This window comes from Arachis hypogaea, chromosome 20 (genome assembly GCF_003086295.3).
Source record: "Arachis hypogaea cultivar Tifrunner chromosome 20, arahy.Tifrunner.gnm2.J5K5, whole genome shotgun sequence".
Lineage (NCBI taxonomy): Eukaryota > Viridiplantae > Streptophyta > Magnoliopsida > Fabales > Fabaceae > Arachis > Arachis hypogaea.
In genome coordinates, this window is record NC_092055.1 from 77,613,067 (window position 1) to 77,631,498 (window position 18,432).

The 18,432-nt window shown below is 40.3% G+C and overlaps 1 non-coding gene across 1 annotated transcript; it reads right to left on the reverse strand.

Moving 5' to 3' along the window:
- Positions 1–7,694: 7,694 nt before the first annotated feature.
- On the reverse strand, positions 7,695–7,800 carry LOC112787746 (small nucleolar RNA R71). Its single transcript, XR_003195140.1, has one exon. It is a non-coding gene; the product is annotated as a small nucleolar RNA R71 (small nucleolar RNA).
- Positions 7,801–18,432: the final 10,632 nt, after the last annotated feature.

The following is an 18,432-nucleotide window of genomic DNA, read 5'->3' on the forward strand; positions in this document are numbered from 1 at the left end:
GTCTTAAAAGCATATTTTCACAATTAAGCACAAGTACGGAGACAATTACAAAATCATGATATTTTCTTGAATAAATGTGAGGAAATGTTATCAAAATGCTCTAAATACAACACAAGATGAACCCTACAAAGGGGGTTTATCATCGACACCTCGTCGGGATACAAGTACCTTTCCTTCATAGACGCCTACTCGCGGTACAACCAAATCCCAATGCATCAGCCCGACCAAGAGAATACCTCATTCCTAACCCCGAAAGCAAACTACTGTTACGTAGTGATACCGTTCGGACTCAAGAACGCAGGGGCCACATATCAGAGGTTGATGAACAAAGTATTCACCGAACACATTGGGAAGTTGACTGAAGTCAATGTAGATGACATGCTAGTAAAAATCCAAAGAGAAGAAACGCTGCTATCCGACCTCACCGAAGTATTCGGCACCATAAGAAAACATGGGATGAGACTGAATCCCACAAAGTGCACCTTCGTGGTAGAAGCTGGGAAATTCGCAGGGTTCATGCGCACCCAAAGAGGGATTAAGACAAACTGATGACTTGTTGATGCACAGAAACTTGTCTCTCAACAAATTTCCCTTCGATAAGTATACCGAATTGTCCTCAAGTAAAAACTCACAATAGAGTGAGGTCGAATTCCACAGGGATTGATTGGTCAAGCAACTTTAATTAGAGGAATGTTTTAGTTGAGCTAAGAAGAAGTTGAGTTGAGAAATTGCAGAAAATTAAATGGCGGGAAAGCAAAAAACAAAAAATGTAAGTGCTGAAAATAAATGGCGAAATGTAAATTGCAGAAAGTAAATTGTAGAATCTTAAATGGGGATTTAGGGAGATGAGCATAAAAGTAAATGGCAGAAGGTAAAGAGAATGGGTAAGATCATAAATGGGGGATTCATTGGGCTTAGGAGATGTTGCATTCTCCGGATCAAGTTCATTCTCATCTCTTCCTCAATCAATGCATTCATTGATCTCTTTGGCAATCTTAAGTGATTGGATCCCAATTCCTTGGAAACCCAATCTCTCTAAGCTTGAACAATTGTCCAATTCCTTGATTTAATTGCTCATGGGAAGAGATGAAGTATGGTCACTGATTATACCACATGTATTTCCAAATCAAAGTGTTGGTAGGATTTTATGTCACTATATCCATCCAAACCCCAATTTGGTCCAACATGAGAAAGCAATTCTAGCATGATCTCCTCATCCCTTTTCCAAGGCTCAGAGGAGATCCAATTATGGAGAGTTTCTTTCCCAAGACAACTAACCAATTGATTTAAGATCGAAAGCTTTCTAGTAAATCAAGAGAAAAGAAAGAAGAAGAAGAATGAAAACTATAATTGATCCATCAAATTACAACAGAGCTCCCTAACCCAATGAAAAGGGGTTTAGTTGTTCATAGCTCTGGAAATGGAAGATGATAGAGAAGAGTACATTCTGAAATTAAATAGAAGTTGCAGAGAAAGTAAAATGTACAAAGTGTAGTTCCCCAAATTACCGATTTTTTTAATTCAAAACTATCGCTATATATACTACTCTTCTGATCTTCTAGTTAGCTCTTCAAGTCTTGGATATGGGCCCTTGATCTTTAGTTAAAGCAGTTACAGTCTTCCATGGGCTCAGCTTTACTTGCAGAAAGAATGTGAGTTAGGCATGGTAGGATGTTAGTTAGGACGTTAGTGGCGTTAACGTTAAGTGTAAACTTGGGTTCGAAAGCGTTAGTGACGATAACTTTGTTACTAACGTTCCAAACCAGTTGATCCACATTAACTTCAACATTAGTGGTACTAACGTGATCATTAACGTAGCCTCTTAGCCCTTCGCAAGCGTTATTGACACTTAGTTTTACCAATAACGCTGCTCCTTGTCCCTCTTTCCCACGTTAATGATCCACGTTAGTGTAACTAATGTGGCCCTTAACGTGGGCATGCCAAAACTTGAGGGCGTTAGTGACACTTACCTTTGCCACTAACGCTTCAAAATGCCCCTTCCTTCCACATTAGTGCTTCACGTTAATGGCATTAACGTGACCACTAACGTGGGTGTGCTTGCCATCTCGAACGTTAGTGACAAAGGTTAGCGTCACTTACGTTGGCATATCATCCCTTGCTCCACGTTACCATTCATGTATATGGTCTTAACGTGACCACTAACGTAGGCAATCTTGGCCTGATCCAGCATTAGTGACAAAGGTGAGTGTCACTAATGTTGGCGATCTCTTCTTACTCCACCTTGGAGTTCACGTTAATTAGATTAACGTGACTCTTAACGTAGCTTTGTGTGGCCTTTTGGAACGTTAGTAGTGCTTACTTTTACCACTAAGGTTGGAGCTTCTTTTTCCTTCCACATTAGGGATGAGAGGACTTTTGTGTGGTCTATAATTCACAATAAATTTTCGTTGCAAGTATAGTTTCTAAACCAACAATAGTCCTTTCATACAAAAGATTGTTTGTCACAAGTAACAAACCCCTAAATTTATAAACCGAAGTATTGAACCTCGGGTCGTTCTCCCTAGGAATTACAATAAAGTATTCTTGTTACTGGTTATGAGTTGTATTTTGGGGTTTTTGGGATAAGAGGCATGAAATGTAAATGGTAATGAAAATAAACTATCAGCTAGAAAAGCTCTTGGCAAAGAATGAGAACTAGAAATCCTATCCTAGTTATCTTCCTCAATTATGACCACAATTATCCATTGTCACCACTTAGTTAACCTCTAACTATGGAGGAAAGTCAAGTGGATGAATCAACTTGATTCCACAAGTCCTAGCCGACTCCCAAGGTATCCGCATCAATTAGCAACTTCTAATTATCAATCAACAAGGGAATTAGATAACTCAAGCGTCACTAATTACTCTACCAAAGCCAAGAGGAACAAAATCTACACTAAAATCCAACCAAGCATTTTATCAAACACTTGGAGGGCATAAAAGTAAAGCAAAGTAAATTGATAACAACAATGAAATCTAACAACTACATATTACAAGGAATTAATAACAACAATCAAAGAAAACAAGATCTACATGAATTACCTCAAATTGCATTAAAAGAAAATAGAATGAACAACATTAGATCTACAAACAAAATAGAAGAAAGAAATAACAACAAGAGAAGAATGATGAATGTAACAACATAGAATTGAAAGGTAGAAAAAGAAGAAAGCATGAATTGAAACCTAGATCTAAATTATTGAACTAAACGTAATCCTAATTCTAATCCTAGAGAGAAGTGAGAGCTTCTCTCTCTAAAACTAAAACTAAACTAGCCTCATGTGTCTTGTGTTAGATCCTCTCCCTCCCCCTTCATTCCTTAGTCTTTTTAGTCTCTTTCCCGCCAAAAACTCAGCTCCAAATGGGGCTGGAAACCCTCCAAAATCGCCAGGCACATTTTCCTCTTTAAAAATCACGTGTGGTCATCGGCGCGTACGCGCACAGTGCGCGCGCGCCCCTGGAGAATTTCGTAATCTGCGCGTAAGCGCATAGTGCGCGTGCACGCCCATGGGGTTTTCCAAACTTTTGGCTTTTCATGATTTCTCCATTTTGTATGCTTTCCTTTCACTCCTTTGAACTCTTCCTAGCCCTTTTCAACCTGAAATCACTAGCAAACACATCAAGGCATCTAGTGGAATCAAAGGCAAATCAAAATTATCAAATTAACGGTCTAAAAAGCATATTTTCACATCTAAGCACAAGTATGGAGACAATCACAAAACCATGCTATTTCATTGGATAAATGTGAGGAAAGGTTATCAAAATGCTCTAAATGCAACACAAGATAAACCCTACAAAGGGGGTTTATCAACCTCTCCACACTTAAACCAAGCATGTCCTCATGCTTAACCAAGAATGAAGCAAAGGGTATGACATTTATTTAATGCAATTAAACTACCTATATGCAATGATTCAAATGAATGCAACTAATTATATGTAAGCACAAAGGGCTCAAACAATGGAAGTTGAATCTAACCCACAATTGTATTGAATTACCATAGGAATTTACAAACTTGCATGAACATAGATGATAGTGGTGAATACATGTAATTTGTGCAGTCGAACCCTCACCAAATGTGTATCCGCTCTATTCACTCAAGTGTTTAGGGGTTGATTTACTCAATTCTCCCCTAATCATGTTTTCCAAAGTTTGTTCTTCATCTAACAATCAACAATCATTCAATGTATGCATTCATTCATCATGAGGTCTTTCTCATAAGTTGTAATGGGGTTGGGGTAAAGGTAGGATCATATATGGTTAAGTGGGCTAGAGATTTGAATCTTTGATTAACCTAGACCTTTCCACCTGACCTATGACATCCTATACAACTTCAAAACTAACCTAACTACCCATTTTTCTCACTTTTTTTTTCAACATACTCATGCATTTCTTTTTCTTGATCACAACACATGCATTGATTCTTATTGACTTTACTTTGGGGCATTTTTATCCTCTTCTTATTTCTTTCTTTCTCTTTTTTTTCTTTTTTTTTCTTTTTCTTTTCTTTTCCATCTATTTCTTTTTCCGTTGATGTCAGGGCATCTTGACCAGTTTCACTGACCTTTTCTTTACTGTTTTTAGGATAGTTTCATGTATTCCCTTAGGAAATAAGCTAGTTTTGGGTAGATATTCACTTACACCTTGATTCAAGCATACATTGTGCATTTTACATTATTTCATGAGGATTTTGCATGAGTTTAGTGACAAATTGTATGTTGCATTACCCATGACTTGGACTAGAACTTTGATGCACTCTATTGCTTGATTTCAGGACCAAAGGAAGCAAGGAATGGGAGGTAACTTGCAAAGTTAATGAGAAAAGTGATTGCCAATAACGCTCTCGAAGCCATCATTGACCACGTTAAGAGTCACGTCAACTAAGTTAACGAGAACTCTAACGTGGAGAGGGGAAGTTGAGCCAACGTTAGTGACACTTAACATTGTCACTAACGTTGGCAAATGCTCATAAGTGGCCATGTTAGAGTCCACGTTAACTTAGTTAACGTGGCCTCTAACGTTAGAAGGGGGGAGAAACGCCAACATTAGTGACATTCAACATTGTCACTAACATTGGCCTAAGGAGAAATATACCATGTTAACTCCCACGTTAACTTGGTTAACGTGGGAGCTAACGTAAGAAGCAAGAGTGGTCGACAATGTTAGTGACACCCAACATTGTCACTAACGTTGGAAGCAACCACACAACCCCCCAAGGAGCCACGTTAACCTCCACGTTAACTTAGTTAACGTGGAAGCTAACGTTGATGAGTGAAAGAATGGCCAACATTAGTGACACTCAACATTGTCAATAACGTTGGGGATGGCTAAGCATGGCCACGTTAGAAGCCACGTTAACCTAGTTAACGTGGACTCTAACGTGAGACATAGGGGCACCTTGGAACGTTAGTGACAATGTTGAGTGTCACTAACATTCTCAAAGGATGGCAAGCCCACGTTAAAGAGCCACGTTAACTAAGTTAACGTGGGCTCTAACGTGGGAACAAAGGGGCTTTTCAAAGTTATTGGGAATGTTAAGTCTCAATAACGTGTGCGAAGGACTTAGAGGCAACGTTAGTGGCAACGTTTGTGCCACTAACGTTGAAGTTAACGTGGCTTTTACTTAGGAACGCTAGTGAGAAAGTTGATTGTCACTAACGTTCTCGAACTCATATTTTCACTAAACGTTAACACCTCTAACGTCCTGAGCTAAAGTCTCTGCCCACTTCACATTTTCTCTCTGCAAGTAAAGCCAAGCCCAAATGAAGAAGAAAACTGCTTTAAGCTCAAGATCCAAAGGCCCAAGACTTGAAGAGCCAACTAGAAGCTGAGAAAAGTAGTATATATAGGAGTAGCTTTGAATTGTTTAGGAGTTCTGGAAGTTGGGGGAAAAAGAGAACTACTCTCTGTATTTTACCTTCTCTGCATTTTCTAGTTTTATGATGTATTCTCCATCTTTGTTTTCATTTTCTAGAGCTATGAACAACTAAACCCCTTTCATTGGGTTAGGGAGCTCTGTTGTAGTTTGATGGATCAATACTAATTTTTATTATTCTTCTTCTATCTTTTCTCTTGATTTTACTTGAAAGCTTTCGATCTTCATCCAATTGGGTAGTTATCTTGGAAAAGAAGCTATTCAAACTTGGATCTCTTCTGAACCTTGAAAGAGGAATGAAGAGATCAAGCTAGAAATGCTTTCTCATGCTGGACCAAATTGGGTTTGGATGGGTATGTGACTATAACCCTCTCAATACTTAATTTGGGAAATGCATGTGGTATAATCAGTGACCATACTTCATCTCTTCTCATGAGCAATTGACCAAGGAATTGGCTATTGATCAAGATTTGAGAGATTGAATTTGTAATTCAATCAATTAAGATTGCCAAGGAGATCAATGAGTGCATTGATTGAGGAAGAGATAAAAATGAACTTGATCCGGAGAATTGCAACATCTCCTAAGCCCAATGAACTCCCCATCTCTGATCTTACCCATTCTCTTTAATTTCTACCATTTACTTTTATGAGCAAATCCCCCATTCTCATTTACAATTCTGCAATTTACTTTTAGTCATTTACTTCCAGTCCTTTAATTCTAGCATTTACTTTTCTGTTATTTACATTCCTGCCATTTTATTTTCTGCAACTCTCAACCCAAATTCTGAATTCGCTCAACTAGAACATTCTTCTAATTAAAGTTGCTTGATCAATCAATCCCTGTGGGATTCGATCTCACTCTATTGTGAGTTTTTACTTGACGACAAATTCGATACACTTGCCGAAGGAAATTTGTTGAGAGAGAGTTTCCACCCACATCAAGTTTATGGCGCCGTTGCCGGGGATTGATTGTGCATCAACAATGATTAAATTGGAAGATCACTAGATTGAGCATTTTTCTTTTGTGAATTTCATTTTCTGTTTGAGTGATTTACTTTCTGTTTTAGTTAAACTTCTTCCCTTCCCCCTCTACTCTTTTGTTTTTCTTTGTTATTTTTAATTCTGTTTGCTAACCCACTAACTGTTTGATATATTGCATCACCCACAACTAACAGTAATTCTGACAAAAATACTTTCTGCACATATCTTTTCTTGCTTGCACTTGATGGTTGTATGACAGAGAGAAGAAGCGGGACTTCAACTTCCTTTGATTCTGAACCTGAGAGGACCTTCCTTAGATTAAGGAGGGAGGCAAAAGGAAATAAAGTGGTTGGTGCTGAGGAAGAGGAGGAATTCTTTGAACCAAACATGGAAGACAACATGGAAAACCATCATGAAGAAGAGGATCACAACCATGGGGGAGGAGGTAGAGCAAATCATGCTGGGGAGGATAGAAGAGTTTTGGGCTCTTACATCAATTCAAACCCAGGCAATTGTGGAAGTAGTATCCAAAAGCCAACAATCCATGCCAACAACTTTGAACTTAAACCACAGCTCATCACCCTTGTTCAGAACAACTGTTCATTTAGAGGAGGTGTCCAAGAAGACCCCAATCAACATCTAACCACCTTCCTGAGGATATGTGACACAGTGAAGTCTAATGGTGTTCATCCTGACACCTATAGACTGCTCTTGTTTCCATTCTCACTTAAGGACAAGGCAGCCAAGTGGCTGGAATCTTTCCCAAGGGAAAGCTTGACAACTTGGGAAGATGTGGTGAACAAATTCTTAGCAAGATTTTACCCTCCTCAAAGAATCAATAGGCTGAGAGCTATGGTCCAAACTTTCAGGCAATAAGATGGTGAAACTTTGTATGAAGCATGGGAGAGATTTAAGGACCTCACAAGGAGGTGTCCACCTTTCATGTTCAACGAATGGGTGCAGCTGCACATTTTCTATGAAGGGCTCTCTTATGAGTCAAAGAAGGCCGTAGACCATTCATCCGGAGGATCCTTGAACAAGAAGAAAACCATTGAGGAGGCTATAGATGTCATTGAAACAGTAGCAGAGAACGACTACTTCTATGCTTCCGAAAGAGGGAACACAAGAGGAGTAATGGAGCTTAACAATGTAGATGCTCTGTTGGCCCAAAACAAGCTCATTACCCAGCAGCTGGCTGACCTCACCAAGAAGATGGAGAGGAACAAGTAGCAGCAATCTCCACTTCATCAACAACCCAAGAAGGAGTGAATGAAGAAGCAGAGGATAGTCAGGAGCAAGCCAAATACATTGGAATTCACCAAGGCAAAACTATGATCCATACTCCAAGACCTACAACCCTGGATGGAGAAACCACCCAAACTTTGGGTGGGGAAGTCAGCAAGATCAAAACCAAGACCAGAGACGTTACAACTCCAACAACAATTCAGCTCACCAACAATTCACACAGAGGACATCTCAACACCCCCACAATAACACTTCTCCACATGCCTATCAAAACCAAAATAGCACATCTGCTCTGAATTACCCATCAATTGATGACAAGCTCTCTAAGATTGAAACCTTACTTGAAGGAATATGCCAAGAGATTCAAGAAAATAAGGTGTTCAAAAAGGAGGTGCGAGCCAATATTAAGAACCAGGGAGAGACCATTAGGAAGCTGGAATTCCAGGTAGGATGTTTAGCTGAGAAGATTCCCAAACCTACTGATAGCTTCCCAAGTGACACGAAGAAAAACCCCAAAGGAGAAGCAAAGAAAGTAAGATGGGAAGATTGCAAAATGGTCACTACAAGTGATCGAGACTGAAGACAAGCATGGCAAACCTTTCGAACAACTTGATGATAACTCAACAAAGGAGGAGGATAGAGATCACCAAGAACCAGAAATCTGACAACAAGAGCTGCTGAAGCTCTATGCACCCTTCCCTCAACTGCTCAATGGTGCTGTGGGAAAGAGAATATACTCAAGGTTCCTAGACTTGTATGCATCTCTGCATGTAAACATACCATTCATCAAGGCAATTCAACAAATGCCTGCATTCATCAAGTATATGAAGGAAGTTCTTCCCAGGAAAAGCTCACTCAAAGGAGGCCAGACTATAGTGATAAACAAGGAATGTAGTGCCCTTATTCAACCTGAGTTGCCTACAAAAAGAAGGGACCCAGGGAGTTTTCACATCCCTTGTGCCATAGGTGAAACTATGTTCGATAGAGCACTATGTGATTTGGGAGCCAGCATCAACTTACTGCCCTTATCCCTGGTGAAGAGGCTGTAGATCAATGAGATAATGCCCACAGATGTAATCATCAGACTGGCTGACAAAACTCAAAAGCAAGCAATAGGAGTGGTGGAAAATGTGTTGCTAAAGGTTGGGAAATACTTTCTCCCAACAGACTTTGTCATCCTGGACATGGAAGAGAGTCACACTCACCCAATCATATTGGGAAGACCATTCCTAGCTACGGCCAGAGCACTTATCGATGTAGAGAAAGGGGAGCTAATATTGAGAATCCATGACGAACGACTCAGCTTCAATGTTTTCAAACTCTCACAAGAAACAGATCAAGAGGACAAGGAACTAAGCACAAATGATAATGAGACACTGAAAGAGGAGACAAGCACTGAAGCACAGCCAGTTCATTCTGAGATCCCCTTAATTGATAAACAAGAAAAACAACAATTGCCACAGCTCAAGGAAAAGTTGGAAGAACCTAAACCTCTAGAGGCAGGTGAAGATAGCATCACAACTCCTTTAGAAAAAGAGGTCACCAAGGGGAAGGCAACCTCAAAAGAAACAAAGAAGAAGGTACCAAGGAGGTGGAGGAACAAGAAGATCCCTACGGAAGACTTCTCTCCAGGGGATAGAGTTATCTCAGCTTACTTCCCAGATATTCCACCTAATCTCCCCACTGTACCATCTCAGTTACCTAAGGTCTTCACTATCAACAGAGTTCTTTCCCTGGAACATGTGGAGATCATTGATCCAACCAATGGATATAAGTCCACAGCAAGTGGGGAGGACTTTAAGCACTACCAACCACCCTGATGAGGGAAAAACGTCAAGCTAGTGACGCTAAAGAAGCGCTTCATGGGAGGCAACCCATGTTTTATATGTTTTTAAAATAGTGAATAAATCAATGTTTATGAATTTCAACCCAAACTTGACAAACACTTGGTGAAATCTTTATCATGCAGTATATAGTGAAGAACAAGTTTGGTGTTCAAAGCAGAACTCTTGGAGCTTTGAACAAAACTTTTCATCACAGTGCTCCAAACTAAGTTTGGTGTCACCCCAAGGAAAAAGGAAAAGGGGAGTGATTGGACAGTTAAATAAAGAAGGTTCGGACACCACAAAAGGAGGGACTACACACTTGTTCCGAAAAGGGAATGCATTGGAAAATGTTGCCATGCAACATTGGAAAAATGGGACCCCTAAAAGACCGAGCAATCTTATTCATAAAGTGATGATCCTTGTCTTTTATCCATGCATCACCCCAACCGTCCATCAAGTAACCACCCCATCAATCCACACCCTCCATTCTCTCACAACTTCTCTATATAAACGACCTTTGTTCCGTACCCACCTTCATTGTCATTACCCACTCTTCACCACTCTCTATTTCGGTAGAAGACACTCCCTACCCCATTAAAAACCTTTTTCCCACCTCACTCTCTTCATTGCAATAAAACCCTAAACAACCAAAAATCTCCACAACTTTGCCACCTTCACATATTAACTATCATTCATGGCGTCTTCGGGCTCTAAAAGAAGGAAGGGAAAGGAACCCATGGAAGAACACCCATATGATGAAAAGAGATTTAGAAGCTTGCATCATGCATTGCAATACGGGTGGATGGCTGATAAGGAAATCATTTATGAGCTGCGATTTCAAGTTAAAAAGACTGAGTGCCCCGAAATCACAGAGAAGATAGAAAGGAGAAGATGGGAGCTCCTCACTGACCTGGTCATTAAGGTGAATGCAAACCTCATAAGAGAATTTTATGCAAATGCGGTTCGATATGATAAGAAGGATGAGTCCTATACAAGCTTTGTGAGAGGAAAGATGGTGGACTTTGGTCCCACAAGTGTCATGAGGGCATTGAAGCTACGGTCTATACAGTTTGAAGAAGAAAGCTATCACTCAAGATTGGACAACCCCAATTATGACCAGATTCTGCAAGATATTTGTGTACCAGGAGCTGACTGGGAAAGGGGTGCGGGAAATAAACCAAAGTTCATCAAGAGAACAGATCTCACTGCTGAAGCCAAGGGGTGGTTTCAGCTAGTGAGAAGGTCTATTCTCCCAGCTGCAAACAACTCGGAGGTGAATGTCAAGAGAGCCACAATGGTGCACTGTATACTGAAGGGAGGAGAAATCAAGGTTCATGAACTCATAGCTGAAGGTATTAGAAAGATGGCAGAGAAAAGCGACTCAAGAGGAACGTTAGGTTACCCCAGCACTATTTACCGAATATGCAAGAAAGCTGGGGTGGTTTTTGAGGATGAAAACCCCATGTGGATAAAGGAAGGCATCCCAATAACTGTACGAAGGATGAATGCTGCAGCATCCCCTTTGCCTCAGCAGAAGCAAAGGAAGAGGACAGCCCCATAAGTAGTGGAAGGACAAGTCTTAGAGGATCAAGCACAACAGACCTTGGACATGCACCAATTGCAGGAAGCCATTGATGGCTTGTCTAGACAATATTTGGAAAGCCAAGGAGCATAGAAAGAGCTTCAACTACAGATGACGGGGTAGCAAGAGGAAGCACTTTCAAGATGGATGACTCAGCAAGGTGAGTGGCAAAGGCAAATGATGGAACAGCAACTAAGTCAAGGACAACAATGGGGAGAAACATTCAACAGGATGGAACAAAGGCAAAACGAGCAACAAGAATCCATCCAGAGGCTAATCAACATCCAAGCACATCAAGGGGCACACATACATGAGATGCATCGAAGACAAATAAAACAGGCAGAACTATTGGACGAGCAAAGGGCTTTCGCAGAAGGAGTTTACATGAGCGAAACAGGACATCACATAAACACTCAAGCCAGGCTCGGCTACTTAGTGGGACAGCTGCCAATATTGCATCCAGGAATAGCCAGGTATGAAGAAATGAAGGATGAATTAGCACGAGAGGAAAGACAAAGGGTGGAAGAGAGTCATGAGTCAGTGAGGAAGGCACTTGAGGATTGGAAGCAAGCAAGATTGGCACGGATGCGAGGAAATGCAAGAGGAAACAAGGAGGACAAGCAAGGAAAAGAGCATGGACATCCACAACAGTAAAAGGTGGTAGAGTTCCTTCTTTATTCCACCTTTCTCTATGTTTTAAATAAGGAAGATCTTGTATGAAATAGAACTTGCTTCCATGTTATGTTTAAACCTTTTTCAATTCTGTCTTTTAAGTCTTTGGTATTGAAGAAGGTCTCTGTGTGCTAGTATTTATGTCACTGCATCCTTACTTTACTTACTTGTATGCTCGTTCCTTTTGAATCAAATGAAGAGAGAATGTTTATGTTTCAAAAGACCAGAGTAGAGTTCATACTATGGAGTACATTCATGAGTTTGTGGTATGATCATAAGTTAGCTAAGTTGGTTCAACCATAAGGTGGGATGACAACTATCTGGCCTGAATACTTTGCTTTGAATATACTCATGAGACTAAGTATATGACAAGATCCTAAGAAGAGAAAGAGAAAAGAATAATGAAAGTGGAAAAACAAAAGAAAAAGAGCAAGCAATAAGGCTAGGCACCAATGGTTTTGATCTTAAGATATGTGTCTGTGGTGTTCCTATGTGAGGGATCTACTTGGATGAATAAGCTCTTAGGGGTGCTTTATCACTTGGTAACTTGGGTTAACTAACCCGGGATTATCAGCTGAAAGTCCATTATCAAGAGTAACCCTCACCACAGAGCATTTAGTAACCCAAAGAGGTGCTGGACACCAAGGTCTCAAGAAGGAAAATAAATGAACTATATGCCTGTGGTGTGTATGTAAGGGGGAGAGACTTGAGGGAGTAAGTCCTTAGGGGTGCTTCAACACCTAGCACCTTGAACCAACTAGTTCGGGAGTGTTGGCTGAAAGCTTATCTTAAAAAGTTGCCCCCTTACAGAGCACTTAGCCTAAGAACACCAATAAGCTCTGAAATGACAATAAAGTAATCAATGAATAAAAGTCTCATGGGATGTAAGCAAGGTGAGTGTTTTAGGACATGATAAAGGTCTGAAAGCCAGTAAAGGAATGAACCTAAGTTGCTATGCATGAAACCACCATAAAATCAGTGATATGACTTCCACAAGAATGACTCATTGCTCTTGGCATTCCATTCATCATTCTCTTGTTCCAGTACTTGCTTAGGGACAAGTAAGCTTTAAGTTTGGTGTTGTGATGCCAGGGCATCTTGGCTAGTTTCACTGACCTTTTCTTTACTGTTTTTAGGATAGTTTCATGCATTCCCTTAGGAAATAAGCTAGTTTTGGGTAGATATTCACTTACACCTTGATTCAAGCATACATTGTGCATTTTACATTATTTCATGAGGATTTTACATGAGTTTAGTGACAAATTGTATGTTGCATTACCCATGACTTGGACTAGAACTTTGATGCACTCTATTGCTTGATTTCAGGACCAAAGGAAGCAAGGAATGGGAGGTAACTTGCAAAGTTAATGAGAAAAGTGATTGCCAATAACGCTCTCGAAGCCATCATTGACCACGTTAAGAGTCATGTTAACTAAGTTAACGAGAACTCTAACGTGGAGAGGGGAAGTTGAGCCAACGTTAGTGACACTTAACATTGTCACTAACGTTGGCAAATGCTCATAAGTGGCCATGTTAGAGTCCACGTTAACTTAGTTAACGTGGCCTCTAACGTTAGAAGGGGGGAGAAATGCCAACATTAGTGACATTCAACATTGTCACTAACATTGGCCTAAGGAGAAATATACCATGTTAACTCCCACGTTAACTTGGTTAACGTGGGAGCTAACGTAAGAAGCAAGAGTGGTCGACAATGTTAGTGACACCCAACATTGTCACTAACGTTGGAAGCAACCACACAACCCCCCAAGGAGCCACGTTAACCTCCACGTTAACTTAGTTAACGTGGAAGCTAACGTTGATGAGTGAAAGAATGGCCAACATTAGTGACACTCAACATTGTCAATAACGTTGGGGATGGCTAAGCATGGCCACGTTAGAAGCCACGTTAACCTAGTTAACGTGGACTCTAACGTGAGACATAGGGGCACCTTGGAACGTTAGTGACAATGTTGAGTGTCACTAACATTCTCAAAGGATGGCAAGCCCACGTTAAAGAGCCACGTTAACTAAGTTAACGTGGGCTCTAACGTGGGAACAAAGGGGGCTTTTCAACGTTAGTGGCAACGTTTATGCCACAAACGTTGAAGTTAACGTGGCTTTTACTTAGGAACGTTAGTGAGAAAGTTGATTGTCACTAACGTTCTCGAACTCATATTTTCACTAAACGTTAACACCCCTAACGTCCTGAGCTAAAGTCTCTGCCCACTTCACATTTTCTCTCTACAAGTAAAGCCAAGCCCAAATGAAGAAGAGAACTACTTCAAACTCAAGATCCAAAGGCCCAAGACTTGAAGAGCCAACTAGAAGCTGAGAAAAGTAGTATATATAGGAGTAGCTTTGAATTGTTTAGGAGTTCTGGAAGTTGGGGGAAAAAGAGAACTACTCTCTGTATTTTACCTTCTCTGCATTTTCTAGTTTTATGATGTATTCTCCATCTTTGTTTTCATTTTCTAGAGCTATGAACAACTAAACCCCTTTCATTGGGTTAGGGAGCTCTGTTGTAGTTTGATGGATCAATACTAATTTTCATTATTCTTCTTCTATCTTTTCTCTTGATTTTACTTGAAAGCTTTCGATCTTCATCCAATTGGGTAGTTATCTTGGAAAAGTAGCTATTTAAACTTGGATCTCTTCTGAACCTTGAAAGAGGAATGAAGAGATCAAGCTAGAAATGCTTTCTCATGCTGGACCAAATTGGGTTTGGATGGGTATGTGACTATAACCCTCTCAATACTTGATTTGGGAAATGCATGTGGTATAATTATTAACCATACTTCATCTCTTCTCATGAGCAATTGACCAAGAAATTGGCAATTGATCAAGATTTGAGAGATTGAATTTGTAATTCAATCAATTAAGATTGCCAAGGAGATCAATGAGTGCATTGATTGAGGAAGAGATGAAAATGAACTTGATCCGGAGAATTGCAACATCTCCTAAGCCCAATGAACTCCCCATCTCTGATCTTACCCATTCTCTTTAATTTCTGCCATTTACTTTTATGAGCAAATCCCCCATTCCCATTTACAATTCTGCAATTTACTTTCCGTCATTTACTTCCAGTCCTTTAATTCTAGCATTTACTTTTCTGTTATTTACATTCCCGCCATTTTATTTTCTGCAACTCTAAACCCAAATTCTGGATTCGCTCAACTAGAACATTCTTCTAATTAAAGTTGCTTGATCAATCAATCCCTGTGGGATTCGACCTCACTCTATTGTGAGTTTTTACTTGACGACAAATTCGGTACACTTGCCGAAAGAAATTTGTTGAGAGACAGTTTCCACCCGCATCATCCGTTTTTTTTCTTTTTCTTTTGTTTTTCTTTCAAACTATATACAAGACATCAATGCATAAGGTCTATACATTTTATTAATACATGAGCATGTACCCAATTCCCAATAATTTCAATAAAAATACAAAACTACTCTTTTATCCCAACCAATGTTCCTAATCTCCCCAAACTTGAATATAAGACACTCTCACTAGCCTAAGACAATCAAAGATCCAAACAAGGGACTTTATTGTTTTCCACTTTAGGCTTATAATGTGCTAAAATAATAACAATTGGGTTAAGCGTAAGCTCAAAATTAGTTAACAATAGAGGATAGAAGGTAGGCTATTTGGGTAAGTGAGCTAATTGAAATAATGGCCCCAATCATATAAATGCATGAATACAAGGAATAAATGGACATATAGAATCAAGCAAACCAAGGGTCACAATCATAGGAAGAGATAATCACACACAAGAATCAGAAATGGGTGGTTATAAAATGTAACCACATCAATAGGCTCAAATCTCACATGCTTGTGTTCTTGGCTCACTACATGCTTCACAAAGTATGAATTCAAGCAAGTTACAAAAATTTTCAATCAATTGGGGTGTGCTCTATAGATAGATTCTTTTGAAAATTTCATCATTTTGGCTAAGCTTATTAATGCAATATTGTGATTGAAAGTTTATAAAAATTCCTTAGTTCACCCTTTTCTTTTCAATCAAAACAGGTTTCATATGAAAAGGGTTAACTAGGTCTTAACAATTCTAAAACAATTTCTAATCACAACCATAAGCTAAAAGATAACTATATAGCAAAAATCCAACTAAAGTATGAAATCTAGCATCCAAAATGACAAAGTATGCAACAACTAAGGCAAAAGTATCCATAGTAATCCAAAACAACCAATATATACAACAGTGTGCAAAACAATATAACTAGGAGAATATAACTAGGAAATATGCCAAAATATTCACCGATCCACCAATGGTGCCAACGGCAACCTCCCCACACTTAAGATCAAGCATCGTCCCCGATGCTAATCCTCAGGCTCAGGGAGAGGTACGCCGGTCAGCTCTGACTGGGGCTGTGGCTGAGGTGTCTCCTGAGTAGCTGGGTCTGGGATGGTGCCTCCACATGAATCGGCTTCTCCTCATGAGTATCCTCATCATGTAAATCCGCATTCTCCTCCTCGTAGGTCTCCTTATCTGAACCGGAGGACTCTGGAAGAGGAGGCAGCTCAAGGCCCTGGGTGACAAACATCTGGTCAATCCGATCCAGGCGACGCATGATCTGACGCTGGCTGCGCTCCATGAACCGGAAAAGACGCTGAACCAGTAAGTAGGTTGGCTGAGGTGCTGGTGGTGGTATTGCTGCTGGTGCTGTAGAATAAGATGGTCCTGCTGCTGCTGTGGAAAATGAGGGTCTAGCTGCCTCGACTACTGCTCGAGCTCGAGAGGGGCGCTTGGAAAGGGGCTTCTCGTGCACCCACCCGCCCCATGGGATAGTAACTTCCTTCTCATCCTCGTCTGGGGCTGGTGGAATCGCATCATCATCCCTCCATGGGGTGCCAGCTAACTCAACCATCCTAGTGATCATGGTGGGAAATGGTAGAAGGCCACGGATGTGAGCGCGCCACATGCTTCTCCTAATCAGCCGGGGGAAATATACCTCCTTCCCTTCCATGACACAGCCAATCAAAATAAGCATATCCATCAGGATCTCAGAAAAGTGTGTAGTAGGCCGGATATAGTGCGCGAATATCTGCTGCCAAGTCCTAGCCTCCTTAGTCAGATAGGTGAATAGCATCCCCTTGGGCCTGGTGTTGGTGGACTCCATGACCCAAGAGGTGTCCGGCGTGGCAATAACGCTCTTCAACGCTTCATAATCAAAAGTCATAGTGTTTATGGCAGTCTCTGCCTCCTGATATGCACAAAAATCACTAGTCCGAGGTAGGCACTGTAAAACACTCTCAATGTCTGCCTCAAGGATCGAAATCTGCCCACCCCACAGGTGCACTGAATCCAGAGTCTCTCGAAAGATGTTACAATAAAACTCCTTGACCCAGGAAGTGTTGATCCGGCCCAAATCCCTATCAATAAAGGCAAGGCCCAATCCCTGAATACGGGCTTCAATGGGTTCCTTCAGGTCGTCGGGTAAGGCCAATTTCTTCTCAATATTCAGGCCCGTCTTCCGATAGGCGGAAAAACGGAGCTCATAGTAGAGATTTGGGAATATGTATGCATCGGTGGGTGGTTTTAGTTGATTCTCCTTATCCACCTTATTAATCGGATTCTTGGTATAATTGACATAAGGGGAAAGGGTAAGAGCTTGAGATTTCTTTCTCTTTTTGGAGGTAGTGGACTTTTCCATTCCTCTATCGGCCATCCTGAAAATCCAATAGGATATATACGTACTTAACCAAGTAGAGAGATAGCAAGCAAGCAATGGGATAGTCATGAAGTGAGTATATTAGGCGCATTCACCATCATAACTCAAAAGAATGGTTAAACAGTTAAGTTAAATGAAAATTGAAGTTACAAAGTTAAACTAGTTAGTGAGTTAAAAAAAATGAGATTCGTAGTTAGTGTTATGATGGAAAACGACTTAATTGAAAGAGAATTGCAAAATGTGTACACAACCACGTTTACACTCATGAGGGAAGTGCAGTCATTGATGATGAAATATGAAATTGCGAATGATTCAATTAATTGAAAACAAGTCATCAATCAATTCTTTGTAATAATTGACAATGCAAGGTTTAACAGTTACAGAAGTAGATTTCATCAACTATTTGCAATGCAAGAACCATACGCACAAAATTACAAGTTAGATTGAATGGGGAGTGAAGCACAAGAATAAGACATTCAACTAACTTGAAAAGTGTAAACAAGGGATGGTTTAAAGCGAGTCATAGGAAACGTATGAAATATGGAAAAACTGACCGAAGGATACC